General features: G+C 40.0%; 1 pseudogene; it reads left to right on the forward strand.

The window, feature by feature from the left end:
• The first annotated feature begins 107 nt into the window (after positions 1 to 107).
• Positions 108 to 8,623, forward strand: LOC125881280 (5-hydroxytryptamine receptor 3A-like; annotated as a pseudogene).
• Positions 8,624 to 11,388: the final 2,765 nt, after the last annotated feature.

Below are 11,388 nucleotides of genomic sequence, written 5' to 3' on the forward strand. Positions count from 1 at the left end.
TGCACAAATCAGGATCTCACATACAATAACCTGATGAAGAACATATACTGCAGCATAATGGTCTGACCAGTTAAACACTACAAAGTTACTGCATGGTTGACCTCAAAATGGTGATCTATGGCATCCTGGATGTGGTGAGTTTCCTGTCTTTATGTCTTTTATGTTTTCGGGTTGTCCGTCCATCCATCCATCTGTCTGTCCTAAAGTGATTTAAAAAAAATAATTCATTATGTTTTGACCTGATCACATTGCTATCAATGCATCAATGCTGACAGCCCTATTACTAACTAAAGTGTTGTTTGTGATATATGGTATATGAAGTGTAATGTCTGCGAACATGTATTTTACATTAAAACTGAAAGATTTTTACACACATTTATATGGTTTATATGGTTTTATATTTATATGGTGAGTTCTCTCTGAGATAGTCACTTTTGATCATTCTCACCTGTTCATCATTCTCAAATTGTTTACTTTAAATTAAATCTCTTCATTCTTTCTTTCTCTCTCTATTTTCTACCTTTGTGATCCCCTCCCTCGAATGTTTTCCTGTTTAGAGTTGGAACAATTACCACATTAGGTGGCATCCAGATATGTTCTGTGGACTTAATCATGTATTATTTCCTACTGAAGTTATGTGGAAGCCAGATCTAATTGTTGAAGTGATGTAAGTTTTGAATGTGTGTGCTTGCTCTCACACTCACAAATCCACATACACTCACAACAATAACTGTTGATAGAGCATCATATACTGCAGCATAATGATGCAAAACTCAGGGCCAAAACATTTATACAGCAGGGTTAAACACACGTGTTTTTATCTAATAAAATCTATCACATAAATGTATTGTATTTCACTGTGCACTGACTTCTAAAAGTCTGAAACACAACTCTATTAGAACCATTCAAGATTTAATCACACCCACTAGTGGCTCCATCACGTCAAACTCTTGTATTAAAAAACTGTTCCAACACGCAGATTGTAGTGGACATGTTATCAAAGATACCCTTTGAATGTTTTTAATAGGTATGTCAGGCAAAATTTAGGAGAAATGTTACATTCAGAAACAGAATCACTTTAACTGTACATGTAGAAGAAACTTTACTCTCAATGTTCTTACATAGAAAAAGACATAACACTATGAATGAGGACCACAAAGCTGAGCACATATCGAACCATTATGTTTATACAAATACGACATATATTGGAAACGGCTTATAATGATCGTATCTGTCTGGGTTAAATTAATTACTGTGAGTGGATGATAATTATAACTGATTTTTTTCTTTATTTCTCCATCAGATTACCATCCAACTTACATTTGTATATTCATATATATATATATATACAGTACAGGCCAAAAGTTTGGACACAGCTTCTCATTCAATGCGTTTTCTTTATTTTCATGACTATTTACATTGTAGATTCTCACTGAAGGCATCAAAACTATGAATGAACACATGTGGAGTTATGTACTTAACAAAAAAAGGTGAAATAACTGAAAACATGTTTTATATTCTAGTTTCTTCAAAATAGCCACCCTTTGCTCTGATTACTGCTTTGCACACTCTTGGCATTCCCTCCATGAGCTTCAAGAGGTAGTCACCTGAAATGGTTTTCCAACAGTCTTGAAGGAGTTCCCAGAGGTGTTTAGCACTTGTTGGCCCCTTTGCCTTCACTCTGCGGTCCAGCTCACCCCAAACCATCTCGATTGGGTTCAGGTCCAGTGACTGTGGAGGCCAGGTCATCTGCCGCAGCACTCCATCACTCTCCTTCTTGGTCAAATAGCCCTTACACAGCCTGGAGGTGTGTTTGGGGTCATTGTCCTGTTGAAAATAAATGATTGTCCAACTAAACGCAAACCGGATGGGATGGCATGTCGCTGCAGGATGCTGTGGTAGCCATGCTGGTTCAGTGTGCCTTCAATTTTGAATAAATCCCCAACAGTGTCACCAGCAAACACCCCACACCATCACACCTCCTCCTCCATGCTTCACAGTGAGAACCAGGCATGTAGAATCCATCCGTTCACCTTTTCTGCGTCTCACAAAGACACGGCGGTTGGAACCAAAGATCTCAAATTTGGACTCATCAGACCAAAGCACAGATTTCCACTGGTCTAATGTCCATTCCTTGTGTTTCTTGGCCCAAACAAATCTCTTCTGCTTGTTGCCTCTCCTTAGCAGTGGTTTCCTAGCAGCTATTTGACCATGAAGGCCTGATTCGCAGTCTCCTCTTACCAGGTGTTCTAGAGAGGGGTCTGCTGCTAGAACTCTGTGTGGCATTCATCTGGTCTCTGATCTGAGCTGCTGTTAACGTGTGATTTCTGAGGCTGGTGACTTGGATGAACTTATCCTCAGAAGCAGAGGTGACTCTTGGTCTTCCTTTCCTGGGTCGGTCCTCATGTGTGCCAGTTTCGTTGTAGCGCTTGATGGTTTTTGCGACTCCACTTGGGGACACATTTAAAGTTTTTGCAATTTTCCGGACTGACTGACCTTCATTTCTTAAAGTAATGATGGCCACTGGTTTTTCTTTAGTTAGCTGATTGGTTCTTGCCATAATATGAATTTTAACAGTTGTCCAATAGGGCTGTCGGCTGTGTATTAACCTGACTTCTGCACAACACAACTGATGGTCCCAACCCCATTGATAAAGCAAGAAATTCCACTAATTAACCCTGATAAGGCACACCTGTGAAGTGGAAACCATTTCAGGTGACTACCTCTTGAAGCTCATGGAGAGAATGCCAAGAGTGTGCAAAGCAGTAATCAGAGCAAAGGGTGGCTATTTTGAAGAAACTAGAATATAAAACATGTTTTCAGTTATTTCACCTTTTTTTGTTAAGTACATAACTCCACATGTGTTCATTCATAGTTTTGATGCCTTCAGTGAGAATCTACAATGTAAATAGTCATGAAAATAAAGAAAACGCATTGACTGAGAAGGTGTGTCCAAACTTTTGGCCTGTACTGTATATATATATATATATATATATATATATATATATACACATGAATTCATATATATATATGAATATACAAATGTATATGACTATAAAGTAATGAAATGGACAGAATTGTATTGACTGCTTTAAAACACAGCACAGCTGTTTCATTATTGGAGCATTATGTGACTGGGTATTATCAATTCACTTGACTTGGCAGTATATTTGGAGCTATGGTCTGTTTTATTCAGCAATGTCGCTTGTCACAATTTGGCGCTTAGAGTGTTAACAAATGTATCCTAACTGGTAACTATATACAGATGTGGAAGTGTAAATGTGTGTGTGTGTGTGTGTGTGTGTGTGTGTGTGTGTGTGTGTGTGTGTGCAAAGACAGAATGGCCGCCTGAACTCACAATGTCTAAGGTCTGTAGGACAAAATGGGGGGACCAGGTAAAACTACAAAGAAAAGGGTGAAGTCACAACTAGGGAGGCATGTGGACGGTCACATGACAATAGGGCATGTGTCGAGCAGAAGCTTTAACTTCCTTCTCCGCACATGTAATCATGTTAAAAGCCAAATTAGACTATATGTGTATATGATCTATGATGTATAAAGGTGCCAGGTTAGTAAAAATGGAGTTTAGTTGCATGGAAGACTGTCTATGTGAAGCATATTGTGGCCAGCCTAAGGCACACCTGTGCAATAATCATACTGTCTTATCAGCATCTTGATACGCCACACCTTTGAGGTGGAATGGATTATCTCGGCAAAGGAGAAGTGCTCACTAACACAGATTTAGACAGATTTGTGAACAATATTTGAGGGAAATGGTCTTTTGTGTATATAGAAAATGTTTTAGATCTTTGAGTTCAGCTCATGAAAAATGGGAGAAAAAACAAAAGTGTTGTGTTTATATTTTTGTTCAGTGTAGATTGAAGGCTCCTTAACCACTGCATACACAAATAGATTGCCTTTTTTTGCAACTTGTGTGCTTTGTTGAAATATATGAGAAGAAGATTAAACAATTGAAATTTGAAAAAAAAAAAATTACAATCACAGATCTCCATGAAGAGGCGGTCTGTCCTCTACATTGCCAACTTCATACTACGCATCCTGTTCTTCTTCTGTCTGGACTTGGCCTCCTTCCTGATCTCGGACACTGGTGGTGAAAAACTCAGCTTCAAGGTCACTGTGCTGCTTGCTGTCACTGTGATGCAGCTTATTCTCAATGACATTTTGCCTTCCTCTTCAGACAGGATTCCACTTATAGGTAAAGAAACTCATAGTCATTGCTCTATCTGACTTTGTTTTATATGAGCAGGAACAGCACATATGTTGAGTCAATGTGTGGTTATTTTCATCCACATTAATGATACGGCCTTCTCTCTTCAGCGGTCTATTGTATTGGAATATTTAGTTTGATGCTGCTGAGCCTCCTGGAGACAATTTTGGTGATGTATCTGATAGAGAAAGACTGAATCCAAAGACAATGAGGAAGATGAAAACCAGAGCCTGAGTAAGGAATGTGGAGACAAACAGGGCAAAGCCAATATACATAAATATGATAGAGGTGAGATTAAGTGCAAGTTAAACCTCTGGATATTAACTCTGTCTCCCATTGTTGTTCAGTTTTCCACTGCTAGTATCATATTTTACTAATATGATTGGAATGGAGACACACTTACAACTTGCATTACATCATGTTGAATATGCTACAACTTTCTGTGTCGATCATATCCTTTTAGGAGGGAAGAAACGGATGCACTGTGCTTGTGTCTGTGATGTGTCTGCTGATGAGCCTCCATCTGAACTGCTGTCGGTGACCAAAGAGGTTAGAATTGGATTTTATTTTAAAATTCAAACAAATAATAAAAAACAAAACAAACAAAAAACAGGACAGCATAACAGTTGTTGACAGTATGTTCTTTGGGTTATTCAGAGTAACACTGATTTCTGGAAAGAGATTTTGCTAATGGCTTTTTTAACACGATTATTTGACCACAATGAGCAAAATATGATTCACACCTATTGTATTGGGAAGGAGGCAGAAATCTCAGAGATATCTCAAAACCAAAAACTATCTCAAAACTGTCTGCACAACAAGATATCACTAGAGACACCAGAGAAAATATGTTTGTAATTTGGATGAACCAACTCTTCTATTCTCATTACAATGGACATAAAAACTGGAATGTCAAATGTAGTACCTTACAATCTGATAAGGTTCTGTATCTTGTTAAAGGGGAAGTTTTGTTTTTTTACGACCAGGGGCCTCATTTATAAAGCTTGCTTACGCACAAAACGGGGCTTGAAAGTGGCATTTGCCACTTACCACGCAAAGGTTGTGATTTATAAAAATAAACTTGGCAGGAGAATGTGCGCACCTGTAAGCAAACTCTGAGGCATGCGTGCGCACATTTTGGAAGACACTGGGAAGTGGCGATGCAGACAGCGAGGTGGAGAAGTGGAGTCAGATTTTTACTGATGTCTCACACAAATTTAATGTCACGCTATATCCACCTTAGATCCATGTTATCATTGAAATTAAATCCAGCAGCCTTATGTTGCGCTTGGAGTGAGTGATAATTGTTTCATAAAAACACTGTAAAATCCAACTCAAATCCTGAATTGAAATTCTTTCTAAGTACGTATTTAATCCGCACTGCCTCTAACGTCTGATTGTCCACTCTGTGAGCGCAGGAGGGGGAGAGGATGGTGTGACTGCATGGAATATATTTATTTATTTATTTATTTATCTAAATATTTCCAGTGCATTTATCATGTCTCGATACAAGTAAATACAGCCATTAAGCACAACCGTTACACTCATTTCATCAGCCCTACTTAGACATGTGCTGTTCATGACAAAACCCGCATGAAGAAACGTGTTCGCCTATTACACTTTCATCTTTGAATTGTATTTCAAATTACACGCTGTATTTTGGGACCGGGATACCACTGGTTCATGCTGTAATTCAGGCCTTGAGTCTGATCAGACTAATTGCCATAAACGTATAAATACTGCGGTGACCCTCGTGCGTAATTGCGCAAGATGGCACTGGCACATACTCCTTTTTGCCTCCACCTTTAATAAATGTGATTCTTTATGTCACACATCAATGTCAAACATCCTCAAATTTAAACACATTAACTACATGTTGGTAAAGGAGTAGAAATATTTGGTCTGCCTTTAGATCAGACCACTTTTTTTTTTTTGTTCTGTCACTGTCGTGCAGTCCCACAGACACAGCTGACAGTATCAGCAGCGTTGATGTGTTGCCACTTTTCTCGCTTTCTTTTATTAGTGATCCCGCTGCTGTGGCCACCAAATAAAATCTTTCATCAGTCCTCCACCTCCCATTAAAGGGTCTCTAGCTCAGTCTCGGAGAAATTCCGTTTTTTGGTTCGTTTCTCACCCGTCGCCTTGACTCACACAACGCTCGCATGCCGGCTTATTTATATGCAGATCGCATTCATGAGGTGATTTGCATGACCATTTATGGTTGAACTAGGGCGTGTAGAGGGCAGAATATGAGGCGGACCTGGGTGCGCACAACTCCAGGAGGTCTGTGATGTATAAAGAGAACATTGCGTGCAAGTGTGCGTGTGCGCGGTTTTATAAATCAGATTATTTTTTGGCGCACGCCATTTTCAGCTTTTGGGCGCACGTCAACTTTTAGTATGAATCCTAAGCACTCTTTTATAAATGAGGCCCCTGGACCTTATTCCTGGCATTACATACAGTTGTTTACTCACCCAGATAAGTTTGGTGTCATTTGGAGTCCTTTGGAAGATATTTAGATCCGCAAGAGCCGCGTACATCCATATAGTGGGAATGATCGGGGCACCGACAATGAGGCTCTAAATAACAAATTATCTGCCGCGAAACTGTTTTTATGAATCGCTAGAGTTGCTTGTCATCATCATCCGGGTCATTTATACCGACCTACTAACCTCTGACCTGGATGATGTCAGAGGCAATTCGTAAAGACAATCCTCTTTATCACCGAAACGTTCACCTTTCTGTTTCTCACTTTTTGCCACTGAGCACTATGTAATAATAAATTCACGTTTTGCATAAGTAGTGCCTCTGCTTTTTGTGCAGTGTGCGGGCCGTTCTACACAAGCGATGAGAAGAAACTAAAGAAATGTAAATTCTCATAGTTATTTACTTATCAAGCAAACAAATTCAAGGAAAATAAACAACTTATGCATGTGTGTAGGCTACTTACTCAATCAAAAGTTGCCCGTTCGGTCCTGCAGGCTTTGGCTGGGTCTTCCAGTTTACTTTTGGGACACAAAAAAAAGTCTCTACAACAGCCCAGTTGATCATAGAAGTGAAATCCTCTGTAGTTGTGAGACAGTCATTTCTGGAGACATCCAGACATGTAGCCTATCTCCTGGCCTCAAATCCCACTCAGAGCAACAAAGGCATTTCTCCTCTGTTGGCATAGAGGAACATTGTCCCAAGAACACCACCAGTTAGCATCTATTCTTGGACGTGCAGCGGTTTGTTGTTCTCCGGCCAGCTGTTCCTCTCTCTGCCTCCGCATCCTTCCTTCAAAGAGCTCCTCATCCGTATACTGTGGCTCAAAACGGTAAGGACGTCCATCATATTCAAAGTCGTCGTCCACAGCCTCAAAATCTGACAAATATTCAGCCATGTTTCAAAAAACTAACAGTAGCAAAAAGCCGTAAACAGAGTGTAGTATCTGACGTGCCACATGTTATGTGACGACCGGGGTTTTATATGATCAGTTAGAGGCCCAGGTCAAGATTTTATTATGGCTTAGGTCAAGGATAGATAAGTAAGATGAAAGGTTGGATTCCATCTAGATTGTCTCTCTGTCACTTGTCACATTTTGTCTCAAAGTTCATCAAAACAACCAACCTATATATGCAGGGTAAATTGAGCCGTTATTCAGAGCAGTTCATATTGGCTTCAAACTCTCTCTCAGGCTTCCTAGGTGCTTGATTTGATGCTGTACTTCTTGTAATAAACCTTTTCTATATACAAGCAAGATGGTGTCATCGGAGTCTCCTTCATCACCTTCACATCATCGCTATTTAATAAACGACAAGAGCCTTGCCGGGTGTGCGGCGGCGCGATGACATCATCCAGGTCAGAGGTTAGTAGGTCAGTATAAATGACCCGGATGATGATGATGACAAGCAACTCTAGCGATTCATGTTGGTGAAATGAACGAGTTTTGCGGCAGATAATGTGTTATTTAGAGCCTCATTGTCGGTGCCCCGATCATTCCCACTATATGGATGTACGTGGCTCTCGCGGATCTAAATATCTTCCGAAGGACTCCAAATGACACCAAACTTATCTGGGTGAGTAAACAACGGTATTTAATGCCAGAAATAAGGTCCAGGTTGTAAAAAATGGAACTTCCCCTTTAAATACCAGTCCATTAAATCACTTCGGCAGGGAAGCAGCAGCCAACTGACAGAGGAGTCCAATGCCTTGGAGAAGGTCTCAGATGAGCTGAGGGCAGTGGAGAAAACACTCACTCTGGTTCGTAAATGCAGGATGGAAAAAGGGAAGCCCGGCTACTGGACCAGAGTGGCTAAAACAATCAACAAAGTTTTCTTTATTGTCTACATCACAGTGGCGAGTGTGTTTTTGGTTGCTATTTTTTCAATATGGAGCTATGCAGAAGATGAGTAGAGGTTAAGTTTAAAAATATGACTAATGCTGGGCCCACACTACACAACATTTCTGTCACTGTGTCAGATTATGTGATTGTGGAGTCATAATTGTGTAATTGATTGTGCTGTGACTTGGTCGACAGACATGACAGACTTCACACTGGTCCACACCAATCATCCCCGATTGTCTTTCATGACGTCTGTGAAGTCATCAGGTTAATCTTGTCTTATTTTTATTACTATTTCTATTATTTCAGTCACTGTGGCTGTTCATGTCCCAGCCGAAATGTTGTTGTAGTAACATAAAAAGTGCCACCAGGAGGCAGGAGCTAAATTTGAATTTCATACCGCATGCAAACTATGGCAGTCACTGAGTCTTCCGCAACAAGTTCCTGCAAATGTTTCACAATAATAGCCTGTTTAGAAAATTAAGGGATTCTCTCAACCAAAGTTATAAGGGGTTTTTAATTTAATACAGATACAGGAAGTGTTGAGTTTGAAATGATGGCACGATGCATTAACTTTATCAAGGCAAACAGGAGCGGATAAGAAGTAAAAATAGAAAAATACAGAGGGAATAATAAACAGTGGCCCATTTCTAATGTATGAAGCTGGTAGCCTCTGCAGTTGTGGTGAGTAAAAGTTAATTTCATTACTTTATATCCTCCATTATGAAGAAATAACACTGTTTGCTAGCTTGATGCTAATGGCAGTACTCACCAAGTTGATACAGTGCCTCTGTTGTTCACACCATCATTTTTCCCTTTTTTACTCTGTGTGGTAAAGTCTCTAGAGGAAATAATCAAAAACCCTGGGGTGTTGTTGTCATACAGTTATCCATAGCAGCAGATCGCTCTGTATTCCTATTGGTCAAAGTGATGGCTGTGATGGGAGAAGTCCAGAACAACAAAAAAGAAAATCAAACATGTTAGACTTTCTGTTGGAACATCATGAGGTGTCCCAGATGTGGTTGTTGTTCACAATCTGAGCTATAATTGGGCTGATGTCTTGTAGTGTGAACCTGACATAAGTAATTTTTCCATTTAACATGGATGTTAACACATCCGTACGCTGTGTTCACACCTGTAGTTCAGTTCCACAGGTCTGGACCAAAGAAAACAATGACCCACTGTTGCTCAGTACCGACTACTGAGGGTTCGCATTGACTCGTTACAAACAAAATACATGGACCCACGGGATAATCTAAAATAATTTCTCTCTAATTTATATTATTATTAATGTTATTAATGGCAGACACTGTGCATTCTTATTTATCTTCAACATCATCTTCCCATGATGATTCCAATAGTTTTTTTTTAAACAAGATGTCAACAACTACGTCTACAACAAGACAGAAAAGCAGCATTTCTTTGTGCTATTCTGCTACGACTATAAATTGGTGTGTCCTGAACCAAAGTTCTGACATATGTAGTCCCTCAGTAGTGCTGCATGTTTTACACACTCCTACATGACTAACACATATACTTAAGCAATATCACACTCGAGCTCGTGATGTTGTACTGTGATATAGGCACGAGGCCTACAGAAATAGTTCTGTAGTCTGTAATCTGTAAACATGTCATCTGAAATAAACAATATAGACAAACTTTGCATGTGTGTGCATGTGTTACAAAACACAACTTCCTATTGCAGGTGTGTAAACGAAATTTCAAAACAAGTTTTGCCTCCATAATGATTCAGACCTTAAAGACAACACACACAGGCACACACACAGACAGACAGACAGACAGACAGACAGACAGACACACACACACACGTACACACACACTTCAATGCACAATTCCACAACCACAGGTGTGTAAACTAAATTACAAAAACAATGTTTGCCTACAAAATGAATCAGAGCTACCACACAACACACATGCACACACAACCACCCAAACAAAGACGCACACACACACACACACACACACACACACTCCCACACACATGTACACACTTCAAAGCATGACTTCACACTACAAATGCGATACTAAATTTCAAAAACAAAGTTTGCTTACATAATGAATCAGATATTCCAAACAACACACACGTACACACACACACACACACAGACAGTGAAAAGTGAAACGCATGATTGGATGATAATTGATACTTTAAGCTTTATAAACAGCCAAACAAAACTGTGTTCAAAGTTGCTTTGATCAGGTGTGGATTGGCCATCAGGAATCAGCTAACTGGTGAGCTCCATTAAGGGGGCGATCACACAGAGATAAAACAATAGAAGTGCGACGCCAGTAACACAATTGTTTTCCTATGATATGGCACGTGTGACTGGTCTTTTCAAATGGGCGTTTTTCCGGCGTCTTTTAGACACGTTTTTGTAGACACTTCTTTTTAGATGCGTGTTTCTAGATGCGCGTAGACGCTGAAAAGTTAAAATATTTTCAGCTTTTTTGAGCGTCAGATGCCAGTAGCTTACACTCATTGAATAAGCGCTTCCAACGTTTCAAGCGTCTTTGAAGCGTCTCTAGCGTCTCATTTCTGTGCAATCACCCCCTAACTTTCACCACATGAGCAAGCCAAGCACTAACAGTATCATCTGCTTAGAAGTTGTCATGTCTCATTCCCAGCTGCCGGCAGCTACCTTCTCATTTGTACTTTCAGTCCGCTTTCTCCAATCTTCTGTCTTGATCCTTGAAGTCTGACATGACATGATGGACAGATCCACCTAAAGGGATGGGGGAGGTGACCACGGCCAGTACCACTGCACCTGCCCTACTATAGGTAGAGTATTGACAATTCTGGGACCATGTAACCACT

This window comes from Epinephelus fuscoguttatus, linkage group LG20 (genome assembly GCF_011397635.1).
Source record: "Epinephelus fuscoguttatus linkage group LG20, E.fuscoguttatus.final_Chr_v1".
NCBI lineage: Eukaryota > Metazoa > Chordata > Actinopteri > Perciformes > Serranidae > Epinephelus > Epinephelus fuscoguttatus.